The following is an 18,206-nucleotide window of genomic DNA, read 5'->3' on the forward strand; positions in this document are numbered from 1 at the left end:
GGATGGGGAGGGTGGGAGGGAGGGAGATGCAAGAGGGAAGAGAAATGGGAACATATTGTATATGTATAACTGATTCACTTTGTTATAAAGCAGAAGCTAACACACTATTGTAAGGCAATTATACTTCAATAAAGATGTTTAAAAAAAAAAAAAGATGTTAAAAAAAAAATTTTTTTAATTAAAAATACCAAGGAAAAGGTGGGACATTACATATTAATAAAAGTATCAATTCTCCAAAAAGACATAAAAATCCTAAAGTTGTGGAATCTGACATCAAGCTTTCAATATATGTGAAGCAAAAACTGATAGATCAAGTAGGTACAGAATCAGTAAGGATAGACTTGACCTGGACAGTAATAGCAATCAAACTAATATAATTGGCATTTATAGAATACTCCACTCAACAACAATAAAATATACATTTTTCTCAAGCTCATGTGGATCACAGAGAAGAGTCTCAAGAGGAATTTTAAAAAGCAATTATATAGAAATAAAAATTTAAAAAAAATTGTAGATACAGAGAAAGCAGTGCTGAGAGGAAAATTAAGTGCATATATTCAGAAAGAAGAAAGATCTATAATCAGTAATCTGAGCTCCACCTCAGGAAACTAGAGAATGAAGAACAATTTAATATTAGTGTAAGCAGAAAGTAAAAAGAAATAATACATATGTGAGCATAAGTTATTGAAACTGAAAACTTTAGTAGAGAAAATCAATGAAACCAAAAACTTCTTTGAAAAGACCAGCAAAACTGATAAACCTCTAGCCAGGTTAACAGAAAAAGAAAAGAAAAGAAAAAATAATTACCAATATCAGAAATTAAAGAGACGTCATCCTGACCTGTTTCATGAATGTTAAAAAGGCAGTAAAGAACAACAAGCAGAACTCTATAATTTAGATGAAACAGAATGATTTCTTCACAGACACAAATGCTTAAAACTTACACAAGGAGAGACAGGTCATCTGATCAGGCCCATATCTATTAAAAAAAAATTGTATCAATAATCAAAAACCTTCCAAAAAAGAAACCTTCAGTTCAGATAGTCACCGGTGAATTTTACCAAATCAAAAGAAATGGTGCCAATTACCACATTCCCTTCCAGAAAACAGAAGCTGAGGAAACTCATTCTATGAGGTCAGCATTACAATAATACCAAAACCAGACACAAGCATTACGTGAAATAAAAATATTTATATATCATGTTAAGAAGTTGAAAACTTTCTCACTAAAATCCAGAAAAAACGAAAGATATTCTCTTTTACTCTTCCTACTCTCCGTTTTACTGAGATTTTTAGCTAGTACATTAAAACAAGAAAGAAAAAAAAAGAGAAAGTATTTGGCTTGGAAAGGATTAAATAAAGCTGTCTATACTTGCAGAAGACATGATTGTCTCTGCAGAAAAATACAATTTTGGAAAATTATGGAAATAATAAAGGACTATAACAAGGTCACAGGATTCATGGTTTAGTATATATTCTTGTGTATATGCTATACATACATATATATGTATTTTGTATATATACCGTACATATAAATATAAACACACATACATTTAATAAGTCAATGAAATTTGAAATTAAAACATACCATGTTGGGCTTCCCTGGTGGTGCAGTGGTTGAGAATCTGCCTGCCAATGCAGGGGACACGGGTTCGAGCCCTGCTCTGGGAAGATCCCACGTGCCGCGGAGCAACTGGGCCCGTGAGCCACAACTACTGAGCCTGCGCGTCTGGAGCCTGTGCCCTGCAACAAGAGAGGCCGCGATAGTGAGAGGCCCGCGCACCGCGATGAAGAGTGGCCCCCGCTTGCCGCAACTAGAGAAAGCCCTCGCACAGAAACAAAAACCCACCACAGCCAAAAATAAATAAAATAAATAAATAAAATAAATTTCTAGTTAATATTAAAAACAAAAAAAAACATACCATGTATATTGTACCATAAAGATGAAGTACTTAAATATAAATCTAACAAAATATGTATAGGAACTATATGTGCAAAACTATAAAATGCTGATAAAAGAAACCAAAGATTAAATAAATCAAGAGTTATTCTGTGTATACTGACTGGAAAAATCAATATTATTAAGATGTTTATTCTTCTTAACTGTATCTATATATTCCATGCAATTCCAATCAAAATTCCAGTGAGCTATTTTCTTGATATTGACACACTAATATCAAGTTAATGTGGAAAGGAGAAAGACCTAAAATTGCCAAAACAATAATAGAAGATTAACAGCATAGCTGTAGTGCTAACAATTCCTGATTTCAAGAATTACTATAAAGCTACAGTAATCAAGAGAGCATGATATTGGCTCAAGAATAGACACATAGATCAATTAAACCATATAAACAGCCCAGAAGGAGATGCACAGAAATGCAGTCAACTGGTATTTCACAAGGGACAAAGACAATCAAGAGAGAAATAGATGAATGGATAAACAAAGTGTGGTACATTCAAACAGTGCAATATTATTCAATGAAGAAAAATAAATGAACTAAAATGCCATGAAAGGATATGGATGAATATTAAATGTATAGGGTAAAATGAAAGAAGCCAGTAGCAAAAGTCTACATACTGAATTATTCCACTTATATGACATCTGGAAATGACAGAACCTATAGGCATGGTAAATCAGTAATGGCCAGTAGATTAAAGAAGGGCTAGAAATGATGATGAAACACAGGGAATATGTTCAGCGTTTCAAAACAATGCTGTATACTTTCATTGCAGATACATGACACTAAGCATTTGTAAAATTCCATAGAGCTTTACAGCTCAAATAGTAAATATTAATATAAACAAATTTAAAAAAATCATTTAAGAGGTCAGGGGAATCCAGGATGGGTGCAGAATGTAACTCGGGGCTGGGTATATGGGAACTCTCTGTATTACCCTTTCAATTTTTCTATAAATCTAAAATCTTTTCTAAAAACAAAAACTTATTTTTAAAAAATTCTGCAAGACACAAATAGAATACATTCAAAGAAAGTCACATCATAGTCAAACATCATAAATGAAAATAATATTTAACCAGAAAATAAAAAGATACATTATATTCTGGCACAACAATAAGAAGAATGAGAGCTAACATCATCAGAAACAAGTGAAGCCAGAGATAATAAAATCATATATTTAATGAAATTATAGGAAAAATGTGTAACCCCCAAATTTTATATCTACTAATAATTTTGTCCCCAAATTAAGGTTAAATAATGAAATTTTCAAATAAACAAGAACAGGCAGAATTTGTTGCTAGCTGAACCAGACTGCAAGGAATACTGTTGATAGCGCTTCAGATAAGACAAAGAAAACCAAACCAAACCAAAACAAACAAACAAAAATGAGCACAAATTTACTGATGTACGTATCTGCAGGAAGAAATGAAGATCACCGGAAAGGGAAATTGTGAATTTAACTATAAAATAATATTTATAAAATATATTAAATAGTTACTAACTCTTTAAAGAAAAAACTACACTGCGGATACATAACACATAATAGAAGGAGAATGAGTGACAACTAAAGTACAAAGGACAAAACAACAATACATGGTATTTTACTTACAATAATGGCTAATGGGCATAATTTAAGTCACTTTGAAAAGTGAAAGATTAAAAAGCTGAATTTAGAAAATAACCAGTAATAACACAAAGCAACATACATTTAAAACATTGACAGAATTAACAGGAGCTACAGAAAAATATACAATGAACCACAGCTATTTCAAATAGGATTTTCTCATAATTAAAAACAAAAAAATCAGTAATGCTATAAAAGCTTTATTTTTTATTGAAGTAAAATTGATGTATACCATTATAAAAGTTTCCGGTGTGCAACACTGTAATTCAATACACAACGGGATCATCATCAAAAGTGTAGTTATCATCCATCACCACAGAGTCGATCCCTTTTACCCATTTTGCCCACCTCTCAACCCCTTCTCCTCTGCTATATCTGTTCTAGATATAAAAGTTTTAAACTATATTATTATCTAACTTACCTAACAGAAATTTATAGAATACTACATCTGGCAGCTAAAATACATAGTCTTTGGGGCTATAAAACAAGTCTCAATAAGTCACAAAGGATCATATGTTCTGTGAACATACATAAATGAATAAGTGTTTTCGCGAAGAATAATGAGATAATCTTATGTGTTTGAGAATTAGCAGTACGTGTCTAAATTAACACTTCTTTAAAAAAATGCAATGGGAATTTAAAATATATTATTGACAGTATGGAAATAGAAATTTCCCTTATCAAAACTTATATGATTGAGGCAAAACAGTCTTTGGATATACTTTATCATTTAAATATGAAAGTTTAAAAAATCAATAAGCTAAGCCTCCATCTCAAGATTCTAAAAAGGAAAAAGGAAAATTTAAAACCCAGAGGAAGAAGAAGGATAAAAAGTAGAATGATGAGAACAAAGATCAAAGATATAAAATAGAGAAAAATAACAAAGCCATAAGCTTTAATCTTTGAAAGTTTAATAAAATTGATAAACTCTGTAGTAGTAGAATAATACCCCCTCCCAAGTTGTAAAAGTGTTATTTCCCAGAACCTGGGAATATGTTCCCTTACATGGCAAAGAGACATTGCAGATGCAGTTAAGTTAGGATCTCCATAGCGTTTCCTGAATTACCCTGGTGAGCCAGTGTAATCACAAAGGTCCTTATTTTGAAAAAGAGTAGACGAGGGAAGCAGAAGTGTCGGAGTCAGAAAAGGAGATGTGACAGTGGAAGCAAAGTGAGAATGATTTCATTTCAGGCTGTAAGTATGGAAGGGGGCCAGTAGCTGAGGATTGGGGAGAGCCTCTAGAAGCTGAGAAAGGCAAGAAAATGGATTCCCAGAATGTGCAGAAGGAATGGGGTCCTGTAAACATTTTAACTGTAGCTTAGTTGGACCTATTTTGAACTGTGATCTCCAGAACTGTAAAATAATAAATTTGTGGTGTTTTAAGTCACTAAGATTGTGTTAATTTGTTACAGCAGCAACAGGAAACTAAGAGAAACCCTTAGCAAGACTGATAAAAAATGTAAAGTACACACAAATTAACGTTAACTGAAAGCAATATAGTGGTGCCAATACACATATTTTCAAATTAAAGGAGAATAAGAGAATAGTGTATTTCCTTCTTGATTTTCAATACTGTATTTAGCAGAAACCAACTTTATTTATTAGCATAAGGACATAGGGGCGACAATGAAAAACAACAATCATAAGGAGAAAAAAGAAAAGAAAACAAAATGTACTATTTAATTGATTGTAAATGGATTAAAAAATCATCCATTTTTAATTTGCTGTTTGTTAACTTTTTTTTTTTTAACATCTTTATTGGAGTATAATTCCTTTACAGTGTTGTGTTAGTTTCTGCTGTATATCAAAGTGAATCAGCTATACATATACATATAGCCCCAGATGCCCTCCCTCTTGCCTCTCCCTTCCCCCGTCCCTATCCCACCCCTCTAGGTGGTCACAAAGCACGGAGCTGATCTCCCTGTGCTTGAGTATCCTTTTAAAACAGCAAGATGTCCGGATCCTAATATCAATAAAACAAATTAGGACAATAAATGACTCCATTAAAATAAATCTGTTGCCCATAAATTTTCTAGCAATTAATATAAATCAACTTTATTATAAATTGTATAGTACACTCCTGCCAAATTGAGAACTATATATTTTATTTCCATCTGTATTTTGAAGTGTGAATACTAGAAAATTAGCTTTAATAAAAGCTCAATTAATCTAAGTAATAATGCCTAAATATCTCTTGGTGTGAAGGGTCTTGAAACACATGATTTTCCATCCCAATGCCAGTTTTGTCTAATCATCTTATGGGCAAAATTTATGTCATATTTTTGCTTTGAAAAATCTATTTGGAACAAAGAAAACTATAGTTAGGCAACAAGTCCTGTATTGTTGAAAATTAGCAACTGTTATCACAACAACAACAATAAAATGTACTTTGACTCCAATGTAATTATGTACTTAATTTTTCTCTTTTTTAATTTTCAAGAACCATTTTTTATTAAACCCATATAAGAAAATTTACTTATCGGTGTTATTTATATTTAATTTACAAGAAGACTGAAGCAACAGTTATGTCACTATTATATATTGCTTAAATTTTTTCACTGATTTTATGTTAGAGTTATTTGGAAAGTTTATAGTCCTTAAATTTCGATTAATGTCCTCACATTTTGTTGCATGTGTGCTCAGTTCTCCCAAAAATTATTTGAACTTGACCACTCTGAATATAAAGCTGGCATTCAAGTCAATCAAAAAATTACTTATGTCTTTGGTGAAATGTCTATTTACGTCTTCCGCCCATTTTTTAATTGGATTGTTTGTTTTTTTTGATATTGAGCTGCACGAGCTGTTTGTATATTTAGGAGATTGATCCTTTATCTATTGTTTCACTGGCAAATATTTTCTCCCATTCTGAGGGTTGTCTTTTCATCTTATTTATGGTTTCCTTTGCTGTGCAAAAGCTTTTAAGTTTAATTAGGTCCCAGAAGACATACAGATGGCCAAGAGGCACACAAAAAGATGCTCAACATCACTAATTATTAGAGAAATGCAAGTCAAAACTACAGTGAGGTGATACCTCACACCGGTCAGAATGGCCATTATCAAAAAATCTAGAAACAATAAATGCTGGAAAGGGTGTGGTGAAAAGGGAACCCTCCTGCACTGTTGGTGGGAATGTAAGTTGATACAACTATGGAGAACAGTGTGGAGGTTCCTTAAAAAACTAAAACTAGAACTACCATATGACCCAGCAATCCCACTACTGGGCATATACCCTGAGAAAAGCATAATTCAAAAAAGAGACATGTACCACAGTGTTCACTGCAGCACTATTTACAATAACCAGGACATAGAACTAACCTAGATGGATAAAGAAGATGTGGCACCTATATACAATGGAATATTACTCAGTCATAAAAAGAAACGAAACTGAGTTATTTGTAGTGAGGTGGATGGACCTAGAGTCTGTCATACAGAGTGAAGTAAGTCAGAAAAAGAAAAACAAATACGTATGCTAACGCATATATATGGAATAGATTCCATATATGCAATCTAAAAAAAAAAAAAATGGTACTGATGAACCTAGTGGCAGGGCAGGAATAAAGATGTAGACATAGAGAATGGACTTGAGGATATTGGGTGGGAAGGGAAAGCTGGGGCGAACTGAGAGTAGCATTGACATACATACATTACCAAATGTAAAACAGTTAGCTAGCGGGAAGAAGCAGCACAGCACAGGGAGATCAGCTCGGTGCTTTGCGATGACCTAGAGGGGTGGGATAGGGAGGATGGGAGGGAGGCTCAAGAGGGATATGGGGATATATGTATGCATATGGCTGATTCACTTTGTTGTACAGCAGAAACTAACACAGTATTGTGAAGCAAGTATACTCCAATAAAGATCTATTTAAAAATTACTTAGGATTTAAGTGAAATTCATTAAGACTAAGTACTTAATGAAAATTAGCAAGGTCTTTTATCTCTCTTTAGAAACAAATATCCATTTTTACCTTTACTTGATATATCTGAAGTAACATATATAGATTTGCCTTTGAATATTACATTTCTTCCATCTGGTCCACTACTATTTTGGAAAGCTTGGTCCTTTCTGAGTGAGAAACATAAGATTTGAAATGATTAAGGTCCATTTATAACATTACTATTTGCTTAAATTTTATATCATTATCTGTCATTATTGAGTAGAATGCATCACCCCTGAAGGAGGCATATGAGTCTAACGATAAAAATATAAGGATGAGGCATATATTTAGGTCATGGATAACTCAGCAGGTAATGAAGAACGGAGTAGGCATTTAAAATCCCCTACATCTGAAAATCTTGTAAGCCAAAAGATGATTCTTAAACTACAGAAAATGTTATGTGTTTATCTAATTGCTGGATATTGTTTCTTGTTTTCTTTCATAAAGATGCATGGTACTGCTATTGGGGAAATTAAATTTACTTAGACCGCATGAAATCGTAAAATAAAACAGTACTAATTATTACTAATACTAATACTATGAGAAGAAGAAGGAGAAGAAGGAGAGGAAGAGGGGAAAATTCAATTGTAATAATTTCCATTTTTAAGTATTTTATGTCCCAAGCTCTCTGCTATGTGGTATATGTGAATTAACTTATTAAATCATCTCACCAGACTTGTGGGTAAGTACTACACTATATAAGATTCTTTTGCCTGAAAAAAACAGAAAATCCCAATTCAGTAAGAAAAATTTATTACCTCATATAGCAAAGACTCTAAAGGTCAGGCACCCCCAGGGTTGTTTAATTCAGTGGCTGAATGATGTCATCAAGAACCCAGCTTTTTGCGTTATTTTCTGACCTGCCCTCCTCAGCACCTTTGTTCTCAGCCTTCCTCCCTTCATGAGAGTAAAATGGTTATGACTCTGTGTGTAAACATGAGAACGTGTAGTAGAAAATGTGGGTAACTCTTCTTGTGTGAGTTTTCTTTTTTAAAGGGGAAACTTTCCCCAGACTCTTTCCAGCAGACTTCTCCAAATGTAAATGAAGATGAATACAAATTTAACCATGATTAAAATATATTTTTTATCTTTAGGGTAGGATCAAAGTTTCATAATCATCCCTAGATCTATCACTGGCAAAGAGAAAAAGATTTTAATGATCAGCTTAGAGTACGCAGGATTTAACAGTGAGTCCTATGGGAGAGAATTAAAAACATGAACAAAATAACCAAGTAGGGAGATTGAAAGTGAGGTAGGCAACCACTTATGTCTGCTACAGATATTATCTTTACTTTCTATATAATCAAACAAGGGATAAAAGAAATGGTGAGATTAACATTATTGGGACAGGAAGTTGCAGAATATGAATTCAATGACACGTTGAAGGGTTGGAGAGATTTAGTAGCTTGTTCCAATAAGACAATGCACAGTAATGTGTTAGAGGAGGAAAAAATCAAAGAAAGACATTTCTCTGGACTTAAGAAGGTGATGTCTGTGCCAGAATTCATATCAGTAAGTTATTTTCTGGACCAGACATTTATTTCAGAGATCTAACTAATATTTTTACTGTCTTTTTTTTTTTTTTTCTATTTGAGGTAAGAGATTCTAGAGCATATTTGAATGTTGATGTGATGATCCAATACACAGGAAGAGATTAATGAAACAGAGAAAATCAAGTAACGGCAGGAGAAATTTCTTTCATAAGTCACTAGTAGAGGATAACAAGAATAATTACTGAGAGATTTAAAAGAAAGAAAGCCCTTCCAATGTTTGAGAAGAATGAGAAAACATGGATATACTCAGTAAAGTCTGGAAAATTATTCATAGAAGACAATGCAGCCAGGGTTTTAGTTCACATCCTCATTATTATCCTCAATTTTTAATTTTTCATCTTTATTCACCTCTTTATTCTTCACATGTTTCTCCTCATATACTAACTATTAATGTTCAAGTTCCTGATAAAAATTAAAATACTATTCTGGGGAAAATGTTACTAGAAATCTTTATACACTTACACAAACCTTAGAACTCAAGCACATCATAATGAAAACATGAACTAAGACAAATATATAGTGCTTGAATGGCATCAAATTTTATTGTGTTAAACTGTGTAAAACTTTCCTATAAAAAAATGTAAAGGTTTATATTAAGAAGTCAGAGTGCCATTGTACTTTAATCAGGCGCTCATCTAAATGGAAATGAGCAAGACTAATTTTGTAGAATTTAGATGCTGAGCTGAACCAAACTTATTATAAAAGAACTGGTGAACCTATCACAGCAAAGGTAAGTAACTATCTTATAAAGTAAATTCATCTATAATGCAATAAAAAGATGTATTAAATCCAAGGATGAGAGATTTGTTGCTGCCCTTGAACATACATTCAAATAGCTTTAAAAAAATCTGCCTGAAGGCCCCCCCAGGTGTGTGGTTAGACCAGGAGTATAGGGGGGAACTGAAGCCTTAAAGCCCACTTAAAGCCAACAAAAGATCAGAAAGAAAAATTAAGGAAACAATCCTATTTACCATCACATCAAAAGAAATAAAATACCTAAGAACAAACTTACCTAAGGAGACAAAAGAACTGTACTCTGAACACCATAAGATGCTGATTAAAGAAATTAAACATGACACAAACAGTTGGAATGATATACCATGTTCTTGGACTGGAAGAATCAATATTGTTAAAATGATCATATAACCCAAGACAATCCACAGATTCGACGCAATCCCTATCAAATGACCAATGGCATTTTTCACAGAACTAGAACAAAAAAATTTTTAATTTGTATGAAAACACAAAGACCCCTATTAGCCACACCAACTTTAAGAAAGAAAAACCGAGCTGGAGGTAACAGACTTCCTGACTTCAGACCATACTACAAAGTTACAGTCATGAAAACAACATAGTACTGGCACAAAACAGAAATATAGATCAATGGAACAGGAAAGAGAGCCCCGAAGTAGACCCAACCACCTATGGTCAATTAATCTATGACAACAAAGGCAAGAATATGCAGTAGAGAAAAGACAGCCTCTTCAATACGTGGTGCTGGGAAAACTGGACAGCTACATGTAAAAGAATGAAATTGAACATTCTTTAACATCATACGCAAAAATAATCTTAAAATGAGTTAAAGACCTAAATGTAAGAATGGATACTATAAAACTCCTAGAGGAAAACATAGGCAGAAGACACTTTGACATAAATTGTAGCAAAATCTTTTTGGAACCACCTCCTAGAGCAATGAAAATGGAAACAAAAATTAACAAATGGGACTTAGTTAAACTGAAAATCTTTTGCACAGCAAAGGAAACCATAAACAAAACGAAAAGAGCCTACAGAATGGGAAAAAATATTTGCAAACGATGGAACCCATGAGGGATTAAACTCTAAAATATACAAACAGCTCACACAGCTCAATATAAAAAGAAAAACTCAATGAAAAAAATTGCAGAAGATCTAAATAGACATTTCTCCCAAGAAGACATAGAGATGGCCAACAGGCACATGAAAGGATGCTCAAATCGCTAATTATTAGAGAAAGGTAAATCAAAACTACAATGAGGAACCACCTCGCACCAGTGAGAATGGCCATAATCAAAAGGTCTACAAACAATACATGCTGGAGAGGGTGTGGAGAAAAGGGAACCCTCTTACACGGTTGGTGGGAATGTAAAATGGTACAGCCACTATGCAGAACAGTATGGAGGTTCCTTAAACAACTAAAAATAGAACTACCATATGATCCAGCAATCCCACTTCTGGGCACATATCTGGAGAAAACCATAATTCAAAAAGATGCATGCACCCCAGTGTTCACTGCAGCACTATTTACAATAGCCAGGACATGGAAGCAGCCTGAATATCTATCGACAGATGAATGGACAAAGAAGATGTCGTATATATATATATATATATATATATATATACATATAAATATATAAAACGGAACACTACTCAGACATGAAAAAGATGAAATAATGCCATTTTCAGCAACATGGATGGAACTAGAGTTAATCATACTAAGTAAAGTTAAGTCAGACAGAGAAAGACAAATACCATATGATATCACTAGAGTGTGGAACTTAAAAAAAGAAAAAATGATACACATGAACTTATTTACCAAACAGAAACCAACTCACAGATAAAGAAAACAAACTTATGGTTACCAAAGGGGAAAACAAACTTATGGTTACCAAAGGGGAAATGTGGGGGGGAGGAATAAATTATGAAGTTGGGAGTAACATATACATACTACTATATATAAAATAGATAAACAACAAGGACCTATGTATAGTACAAAGAACGATACTCAATATTTTGTAATAAACTGTATTACCAAAAAAATGTTACTCTGCTACACTTGTAACTCACACAACACTGTAAATTAACTATACTCCAATAAAAAAAAACTGCCTGAAATTAAAAATAGTAATAATACTTTAAAAAAATCTGTAGCCATGATTCTTTATGAAATGTAAAAAGTGACCAATATTTTTGTATCATTGTTAATTACATATATATTTTTTGCTCTATTTCTTTGATGTGATTTGGAAACTTCAGACAAGGATATTCATCCCCTCAATGCTTAGTCTAATGTATAAATAGACCTACTATAATCAATCTTTCAGGTAACATAAACATACAGGTCTACTCGTGTATAATTAATTTTCAAAAATAACACTTTCTAAATACAGACATAGAGGAAATATTTACAGGGAATTTTCATTATAAAGAAAAACTCAAATTACAATTTTAAACAGACCACTGAGCAAATCATTTTGAAATACTTGATCAGGTATTTAGAGGTTACTATAACAATAATCAGATCTTCCTCAAATACAGTAGTATATATGTCTCTATATATCTATACATATATATATATATTATATTAAAAAACTTTAAAGTAATTTTTCCCACCCCAATGGATAGTGTATATCTCCAACCCAGTTAAATCTTACCCTCTTTCAACAAAAATTAAACAAAAAAATGTTTGTGGTTTCTAACACCTTGTCTTCAACACAAAACAACAACCAAAAAAACAGAAACAAAACAAAAAATAAAAGCAATGTACCTACTAGTTATGTCAGGGTCATTAAAACCCCAGGGAGTCCAAAACCCCAAGGGGCACGTCTGGATGGAAGCTGCCTCCCTTTGCCGGAAGCTCCAAATTACAAAAATATCAGTTGCAAAGATTTTCCTTGACTGCTGGAAGATTTGAGCATTGTAAATTAGACCACAGAGTTCCAATAAACCTTAACTGGAAAAAAACATGTCTAGCACACTCTAGTGAATCTTGGTCTCTATTTTGATGATTCATCTAGTGAGTCATATTCCTGGAAAGATTCTCTAGGGTCCCACAAAGGCTCATGCTTATTGTCCAAGGCTAGAACTCTTATGCACAGTCACATCCAGTCTCTGTTTTGAGGGCCTGCCACTGTGCCTGGGTGGCTGGTGCTGCAAAGACTCAAAACATAACCACAGAGGAATAATCTAGACAAACCAACAGGTCCTGGAGATATTTCTGGATCTCAAATAAAGATGCCCTCTTGCTTCCTCGTGACTTCCCCTCTGAGGTCTTTGGAGCCTTTAATGTGAGCGGACTTCATTCTGGACAATCTATAAAGAGGTTCTAATCATGTTTTTCGTCCAAAGAGAAGATACCAGGTTCATAATCTGTGATAACATCATCCCCTCCTCTCAAGGAGTATCTGCAACAGGATGCAACACTATCTGTTCTAGCTATTGCCACCACTGTTGTAACTTTTTCTGGGGCAAAAAGATCCCTAATCCCTTTCAGTCAGCATCACTGAGAAGGGGCCAGGCCATGGAAAAGTCTGAAAAAGAATGGTAATCCAAAAGATAGTTTGCATTTTCTCCTAGACACAAAAATACTAGTGACTTCTCTACCAATTGATACAGGAATACTTCTTCCTGTCTTCTAAGTATTCCACTATACTTGAATAAATCAAGCTCCCTGACTCTTAATTAGGGGCCCAGGGAATAACACCCTGTACTTCCCATTCTATAATAATGGTTTTGACATTTTTATTTCTATCTCTTTTCCATAGTCTACAAGCTTTAAGAGGAAGCACACAATGTACCTTATATTTACCATAATAATTTCATTGTATAGCACAGTGCCTGACCTGATATAGTATACACAAAAAATACTTCTTAGTTAAATGAATGTATCAAAATGTTCCCATCAGTAAGTTAAGCCAACTAGCTAAAAGTTTAGGGTTTTGTCATTCCATACTTCTTCTTTTCCAAAGTGCATGAAGTAGAAATTAGCCCTTTCTAAATATTATTGCATGTCTTTACATAACAGAAAAATAAATAATAAAAAGCGTAGATTGAATTTTTCTTCACGAAACAACAGTTCTCAGTATATGAAACAACAGGATGGAATGTACAACTTGCTTTGGGGACCTCACCTGACTCTCCCTCAGAGCATCTTGAAAAATGCACTGTGAATTCTATCTTATCAGGTTAACTGACTACTCATTTTAGCTCTAAGTAAATGGCCAAACATAGCTGACATTTAACAGAGAACACAGAAGTAAAGATTGCAATCTTTTAAGTAAGTTTCAGACTTATCAAACATAGCATTTTTCTTGCATATTGCTGTCAGGAAAACTATGGTTAACACTTTTTTTAAAAAAATCATTGTTGCCGTCAAAAACTGAAAAACTTTGTAAGTTAATTGGGAAGTAAATTAAGAATCAGCAGGTGAAAAATATAAAATCAAAATATTCATTTCACACAAAACCTCTGTGTCATGATTAATAACACTATTTTATAATAATCATGATTTCTCACAGTTTGATCTTTATAGGTTACCATAAGAATGCAGTTGATTAGTGTTTGCATGTATCTTTCTTGGTTATTACCTCTTAATCTCCTTTCTACACAAACAAAGGCATAAAGATATTAAGAAGAAGGAGAAGGAGAAAGAAGAGAACAGAGAGAAGAGGAAGGAGAAAATGAAGACAGAAAAAATATTACATAAAGGAATAGTTACTTTTCTGTATCAATTTAGTTAGGCCATGGCAACCAGATATTTGGTCAAATATTATTCTAGGTGTTTCTGTGAGGGTATTTTTTAGATGAGATTAACATTTAAATCGGTAAACTTTGAGTAAAACAGATTACCCTCTATAATATGGGTGGGCCATAGCTAATTAGCCTCTTAAGGGAATTCTGCCAGCAGACAGCCTTCAGAATCAAACTGTAGCTCTCTCCTTAATTTACTGTCACCTAAGGAAAAGGCCATACGTCTCTTTGCGGAAGAACTGAAGAAATCCTTGTCCTATGTACTGACTGCATTGTTGCAAAAAACCCTTTGTTCTAGCTATCTGGCTCTTCACCAATAAATGAGCTATGGATCTTCAAATAGACACAGTTCCAGAAACTGAGGAGAGAATTATGACTTTTTACCGGAGTGACTACTGTTCTCTTTCTGCTCCGCCATGCGTGCCATTTTCTTGCTGTAGACGTTAACAGCACCCAAGCTGGCTGCCTGTCTCTTTTGCCCTTTGGAACACTATGCTCACTATCTTTACCACCACCTTTAGGTCACATGAACCTTAGCTGCTTTTCTGACATTGGAGGTCACTCCTGTTATTTTGAGATCCATAGATGAACAATTCCAAGTTTGTTACTGCCTCCCTTGTCATCAACTCAGCCTTACGGAAGAGCGCTACCACTTAACCTGTTGTGTTGCCGATGCCGCTCATCAATGCAGTTTGGATGGCCCTGGCGAGTGGTATGTATTCTGGCTCCTCCTGAAAACCTCTCCTCTGGTAGGTTTTCTGGACTCACGTAATTTATTCTATCCAGCTTTCTCTCCTCCTGTAGCCTCTTTATTCTGTCATGGCAACTCAGCTATGTCTGTTGCTCAACATGGGACATTTCTTTCTTCATTCTTCTAGAGTGTGGAGATATCTCTATTTTCTGGGGCCCTTGCCTGAGTGTTAAATCCTCATGTCCTGAGAATTCTTGCTTATGCAGTCTTATATTCTGGCCTACTCAGCAAGTACCCCCAAAGTGCAATCCCTGGGTCATTCCTTCAACTCCTGCTAATATAAGCTAATTCTTATATCTCCTCTATAAGTGTATATGCTCTTTCTTATCAACACATTCCAGTTGGATTAGGTTGCAATTTAATGTTAATTCCCAGCCTGTGACCCACGGGAGAAGAAATGAATCTCTTGAGGAAAGGTGGTCACCTGTTGCCCTTGTGAGAGAGGCTACTACAGTGTTCTCTGTCAGGCATAAACTGTTAGCTTTCACTAGGAAGGACTGGTGAGTCACCTCTGTGAACTCTGAGGATTCCAGGGCTCCAGCACAGACAACTTCTTCAGGATCATCTCTCTAGAGAATCTATCCAGATATCCCCATCCCCCAATTCAGCTTGACAGGTGTTATTTTCAGCTCTTCTGAAATGTTTTCTGAAGTCCTTTAATAACACTAAAATAAAGCAGATTTTGCTGAGTGCTTTGAAGATGAAAAAGGGTTACAGAAACTAGTCCACTTAACAGTCATTTGTCATGACATTATCCAGTGGCACAAGTCTCCACCAGACCCTGGAGAAAATATTTTTTCTTCAAGCATAAGATTTTTGGAGTTTACAGAAACTAAATACAAAAATCATGCTGCAAAATGAAATCTTGAAATCCTCCTACTGCTGTTTGGGAATCAGAGATAGAGTGAATATCAATAAGTCTTAAGACTTATTGTAAGCCAACTGGAAGATCTGAGCAACAAAATTGTGCAGTTTTTTCCCCCTTCCTTTAAATACAAGTATATGATTAAGAAGGGTTCCTTTCTCCGAATCTTCTCAGCCTCAAAATTTGACTTTGAGAGAAGAAGAAGAATATTGTGATGAGTAGTTAAAATGGTTGCTTTGAAATCCATTTGCTTTGAATGGTTGCTTTGAAATGGGAGGCAGCTAAATTTACGTTCTATTCTTTGAGCTGTAGCTGGCTTTTTTGAAGTCAGTCCCATGCTTGTCTGGTTCAGGGGTCAGTCAGATATTTGGGTAAAATTGATACACAGAGTTTGGGGCTTCTCCTCCCTAACTCTGTACTTTCTGCCATTTTCACCTTCAGATTCCAGAAGCTATGACTGCCCTGAACTGTGTCTCCTAGTTCTCCACAAGAATGAGGCTGATTTCTACTGAAGCTTTAGCCTCCCTGTCAGATGTAACTCTGGAGTAGTCTCAGGCTAAAAGCAAAACAAACGAGAAACTCACCTTTTACCCTGTGGTCTTCTCTGTTTCTAGGTGTTAACTCCCCTCTAGTATCTGCTTTTTATATATTTATTTTTCCAGAAAATATATCCACCTTTTCTTTATTCAACTTAAATCACTGAACTACATCAAGCCAAAAAGCCCTAATATTTTACACGTTATATGCCAGAAAACATACCTCACTAGAATATTGTATAGTAGTGATTTGTTATATTTAGGCCTAGTTAGATAAAGAAACAGTATCGAGCAGAACTTTTTTAACGAAAAAAGGGAGGAAGAAGCTGCAATTTCCTATTCCTACATTAATAATTTTCATTAGAGTCGGTGTTCTTTGTGGGAAGACAAGAGAAAACTAAATATAAAACTAGAATTTATGCATTGGCCAAAATAAACAGACCTAGAGGAAAATGTTGTCTAATTAAAAGATCATTGAAAATTATTTGCAGGCTATGATATCTACAATTACTAATCATTCTTAGGTATAGTGTTCTATAGAGATTTTTTTTTTAACATAGAGATTTTCTGAGACTTGACCAGTTTCTCAAGTGTCCCTCCAGGATAAAAAATAGTAATAAAAATAAAATTAAACATTTAATCTGTTTTAAAATTTAAAAATCATTTAAAGTGAATAAGGAGCCATAGAGTATTATTTATTAAGACTGTGAGATAGCAACATTTTAGATTTAAGTACACAGAACATAATAATCCTTTGAGAAAACAAACAAAAATTTAATAGAAATGTACCATACATATGTTCAAATTAGGAAGTTTTAATTGACATGTGGTGTGGGTTTTTTTCTTCATGCCTATTATTAGATTTAATATATTTTACAGTTCAAAAGATTGAATCTCTTTGTATTATTATGGTTTGACAGTAAACCTGGATTTTCAAGCACATGGGTGACAGTAATGCAACTGGAAAGTTTCAGAGATAATAATACAGACCCATGTAGAGGGTGTAATTGTCCCAGGGGGGTAAGAGACATAGGTGTACTTGCTTATTCATAGACTGGTGACAGTTTACTATGATGCTAATCCTTACTTGTTTGAATGAATTAAATATATTTAAAATGAATGGTCATGAAGGCTGAAACATTTGACGCTAACATCCTAGCAACATTTCTTAGTTTCCTGTTGGTACCGAAGTACAAAATGCTAGGAAATATCAGTGACGTTTATTGAAGCGATTTCCTTTTTCTGTACTTGTGGGTTGATACTTCCAATCAAGTGTTGCTGATTAGATTCTGAAAGCATGTAATTGATTTTCAAACTCTTTACATCCTGGTTGCTATGTTTAAACAGCCGCATGAGAAACATTTCCTGAGTCTAGGTAGATTGCTTTTTGTTTTACATGAGCAATAGCTTAAAAGGTGAGTTGACATTTAAAGAAATAAATATTCAAGCACGAGGTACATTTGAAAGTCATTAAGATTA

General features: G+C 34.1%; 1 long non-coding RNA gene across 9 annotated transcripts in view; it reads right to left on the bottom strand.

Moving 5' to 3' along the window:
- Positions 1 to 206: 206 nt before the first annotated feature.
- The window catches only part of LOC309622016, a 120,396-nt gene continuing 102,396 nt past the window's right edge, over positions 207 to 18,206 (bottom strand). For 8 of the 9 annotated variants that reach the window (XR_014240422.1, XR_014240424.1, XR_014240425.1 and 5 more), the window contains 2 exons: positions 1,589 to 1,743; positions 207 to 979 (listed from right to left, as the gene is read on the bottom strand). This is a non-coding gene — a long non-coding RNA (uncharacterized lncRNA). Of the gene's footprint in view, positions 980 to 1,588; positions 1,744 to 7,547; positions 7,646 to 18,206 lie in introns of all 9 variants that reach the window. The other variant, XR_014240423.1, reaches the window with a different exon arrangement.

This window comes from Balaenoptera borealis, assembly GCF_965194805.1.
Source record: "Balaenoptera borealis genome assembly, contig: HAP1_SCAFFOLD_1398, whole genome shotgun sequence".
NCBI lineage: Eukaryota > Metazoa > Chordata > Mammalia > Artiodactyla > Balaenopteridae > Balaenoptera > Balaenoptera borealis.